The 4,453-nt window shown below is 32.9% G+C and overlaps 1 long non-coding RNA gene across 1 annotated transcript; it reads left to right on the plus strand.

Moving 5' to 3' along the window:
* The first annotated feature begins 2,303 nt into the window (after positions 1-2,303).
* On the plus strand, positions 2,304-3,500 carry LOC143630643 (uncharacterized). The gene is made up of 4 exons (XR_013153212.1): positions 2,304-2,406; positions 2,486-3,000; positions 3,084-3,182; positions 3,276-3,500. It is a non-coding gene; the product is annotated as an uncharacterized LOC143630643 (long non-coding RNA).
* The last annotated feature ends 953 nt before the right edge of the window (positions 3,501-4,453 follow it).

The raw sequence follows: 4,453 nt of genomic DNA on the forward strand, positions 1-4,453 counted from the left end.
ACATGTTAAAAACACATAAGGATGTAAACGAACCAAACGTTTAGTGAACATTTCGTGAACATTTCGGAGGGAACTTCGTTTATATTCGTTTGTTTAATAAATGAATGAACATAAACAAAACATTTCATTCAATTAGTTAAACAAACGAACATGATCAAAGCCCCCGCTCGTTCAATTGTGTTCCGGTAATGTGCTCATGAACAATATTCGTTCATGTTCGTTTGTATATGTTGTGTTATTGAAAGGTTTTTGTACATATATTTATTTTAGCTAAACATTTAATATCGTTTAATTTATTACTCATAACATAAAATAGAAACCATATCCTCACATTATTTTTGCGTTCACTACTACAAAAAAGGGCTTCCATGACATGCACACAATGACACGCGTCGATTTATGACGCACAATTATGCGAGTCATTAAAAAATTGTCATAAATTTTGCAAAATTGAAGATTTATGACACTTGTTTTTGTGTGTCGTTAAACAGCTGTCATAAATTTCAAAAAGGAGTTTGCGTGTCATAATCTTTCATTCAAAATTGTAAACTTAATCCTGGCGCCAAATATGCGTGTCATTAAACCTTGACCAAGTTTGACCCTAATTATAATATATGAAATAAAACTTAAAATTGTGTAATGTTATCGTTATTGAAGAAAGTTTGACCCAATATTATCAATAAACCCTTTATACAAATCTCCATTCCCACCCCTAACCAGATGCACGACCACCACCATTCCAACCCCGAACGCTTGCCACCACCATGAACGCCGGCCACCACCAAACGAACGCCGACCACTACAACTAACGCCAGCCAGTAACGTTGAAGAATTGAACACCGAAGACGACCTTCTGCCACCAGTCACGAACACCACGACCTGATTTTTTGAAGGATTGAAGCACAAGTTTAAGTTTATTGAAGGAGTTATTGAAGGAATTCATCTTCTTTGAGGTAGATTTCTTCAATTTTACCTTATTCTACCATTAATTGGCTAGGGCTTAAAAACAGATTTGTTTTTCATTTTTATATGTATATACATAAATTTACTGTTAAACAGAAACAGTCTCTTAAACCCAAAACAGAAAAGGTATGTTCAGATTTTAAAGCGAACCAAACCGACCCGTTACGAACGATATAGTTTTGGTTTGGTTTTCGGTTTTCACGGTTTGGGTTTATCGAGCCTCTAAATAAAAATGAATAATAAAAATTAAATTAAGATTTGTTTTGCATTTTTATATGTATATACACTAGCATTGTTACCCGCGCGATGCGGCGGTGTACTTTGTGTTCGGTTTTAGATACAGTAGTTGCAAATAATATTTGCTACATTCAAAAGTCAATCGAACTCGGCCACTTTTACAACATTGGCTATCTTTGTTTCTACGCGAAGTGAAAGATGACCAAAACGCTGGTGATACCAAAACCATGCATCATAATATTCACACACCTCTGCAAAATCACCATCACCGTCATTAACAAATGTTACAGAACGGTGCTTGATTGTGATGACTTATCCAATGAAAAATACAAAATAAAAGGAGATGCAGACATAGCTATCTCTAATTGTTCTCTTTTTAGAAACAAAACATAGGTGGTCACAAAAAACTTAACTACAATAAGTCAATAACCCAAGAAATAGATTAATAACCTTTAACAATAACTTCTATCTTAATGCATAAACCTTGTAAAGAGATATTTGCTTGTTAAAACGTGAGCCTGCACATCATAATTATAATCATAAGCTAATAAGCATAAAACAATTTGATATAAAACAAACAAATCATACCGTCCATTAGAGAAAATATACAAACTAACATATTTTGTTTAGCACACTGTTTACAAAGTTATAAAGAATTGCATCCATTTGTGTTAAAAAAAACTGCACAGCAAATTCATTTAATGCAAATTGTGATAACATGAACATTATTGAATTAGTAAAACCATACAAAGAACCGGAATTAAGAAGAGGATTTAAGAAGAGGAAATTAGTAAAACCATACAAAGAACCGGAATTAAGAAGAGGAAAACAAATCTCAAAATCCAAAGCCACGTAATAGAATAAAACCATGTATGAATCTTCGTTATTAGAAGCAGATCATTGGGGCTGCACATTTGGAATCCCTCATTAGCACATTAAAGATAATAAACAGACTGTTAAACAGAAACAGTCTGTTAAACCGAAACAGAAACAGAAACAAAAACAGTCTGTTAAACCGAAACAAAAACAGATTGTTAAAAAACAGAAACAGAAACAGTTAAAAAGTCGTTGGTTTGGTACTTTGGTTTTCACGGTTTGGGTTTATTGTTTCGGGTACGAAAGTTACACGTATCTAAGTATGGAAGATTTCGAAGCCGTCTTTGCACTAGATTGGCTGACCGGTTCTGTTATTACTTCATATATGATGTAAGTGTATGGATTTAATTTAAAGAATTGTTTGTGAAATACAACATTGTTAATCAGTTTAGTACTTGCATGTTAACAGGAACTTATACGAGCAAATCAAGAACGGACCGATTCAAGATCGTGGAATATGTTTTGTTACCGCGACTGCAACCATGATGGATGAACGTAAAACGAAATCCAAACATATTGATGACTCAAGTAAACTACTTGCAAATCGGCTAACCGAACGAAACAACAATGACATCGTCATAGTGCCCTACAATCCCGGGTCAGAATTTTCATTTAATTAATGGTTCGAAATAAATTAGGACTCAATGTTGACTTTTTTTGGTTTTCGTCTTTTGTAGAAAACACTGGGTGTTGGCTGTATTAGACATGAAAACTACTACTTGTTATTATCTGGATTCGTTAAGGCCTATCGATGTCAATCCGGAACTGAAACAAATTATTGATGCGTAAGTAATACAAATTATTCAAACATTGTATATCATATTCATTGATATATTTCATTATTTTGTTTGTAGGGCAATGGTATTGTACGCTGTAAACACCGGATCCGACATGCGGGTAAAAGTCACCTGGGTCAATTGCAAGGTGAGAACTTAATATATTTGGTATTTTTGACAACATGTAATTATAAACCTTAATTATTTCTTAATATGTTTGTAATTTTGTAGTGCCCGACTCAACCGGGAAGTACCAAGTGTGGTTATTACATCTTAAATTTCATGAAGGAGATCGTTCATGAAGGACTTCAAATCCTTGTTGATAACAATGTAAGTGAAATTTATTTATTTTATTATTTTTCTGTTTTATTGAGGTTTATATAATTTGGACTTAACCTATTTTTTGTATAATTTTCAACTTAGGTTGGGGGAGGCAAACATGAATACACGGAGGCAGATTTCGATGCGGTTCGAGAAGATTGGTCGGCGTATACAACCCAGTTTATATTTCGTTAGTGATATGTATTATCCTAAATATTAACTGATACTTTTGTTAACTAAATATTAAGCGATACTTTTGTTAACTTAGGGATTATATGTAATCTTTTGATTTAGAATGGTTATTTTGGAAATGGAATGTATAGTTTTGTTGCTATATTTTAAGTTATTAATTTAAATATTATTAATTATGCAAAACAAAAAATAAAATTAAAAATTAAAAGTTATAAGATGACACGCATATATGAATGTTGTTAATTGCTATCATAAACACCGGTATTAAAAGCGCGTCATAATTGCATGTCAAAAACGTGTGTCATTAAAGCGTGTCATTAAATACGACACGCGGAAAGCGTGTCATACCAAATTTATGACAGGTCCTTTAATGACACGCAATGCGTGTCATTGAAGGCCTTTTTTCTAGTAGTGGTTGCTCCCATTTCCTTTATCATCTATTCACATTGATGAATACATCAATCTCAATATACAGGCTTCGTCGATTTGATTAGTGTTAGTGAACATATTCATTTCCTTAATGAACAAAAACGAACATAAAAGTTCGTAAACTATACAAGAACACATTAAACAAATGAACATGAGAGACCTTTTCATGTTTGTTCGGTTCGTTTCTAACCCTAAAAACACCATTGCTTTCACCCCTCTCTAGTCACACTCAAAAAATTGTTTTTAAATGTTTTGTAGAAGAACCAATCCCTATCCTCTCTATCCTCTTTCCTTCACATTACCATCTCTTTTTCCAAAAGCACCCTAAATAACATCTACAGTAAAACGAGAAATCAAGTCAAACAAGAAATCAACCACATAGTATGAATGAGACCAAATTTAAGATTATCAAATTTTATTTATAAAACAACAAAGAAAGCGTGCTACTGACGTACACATTATTATTATTATTATAGTTATAAAAGACAACAAAATGTGTAGGTGTGTAAGTTTGGTTAAATATATTTACGAGTATGACGGTAGTAACTAATAAGCAAAGTGGTCATCTAGACATCTAGATATATATTGAGTATTGACCCTCTAACTACAAATTAGATTCACCCTGTCGGCAGTTACTCTATAAATACCAACTCATTCCC

Source organism: Bidens hawaiensis, unplaced genomic scaffold (genome assembly GCF_021521415.1).
Source record: "Bidens hawaiensis isolate Kalapana, Puna unplaced genomic scaffold, B.hawaiensis_p1.1 tig00005780_1, whole genome shotgun sequence".
Lineage (NCBI taxonomy): Eukaryota > Viridiplantae > Streptophyta > Magnoliopsida > Asterales > Asteraceae > Bidens > Bidens hawaiensis.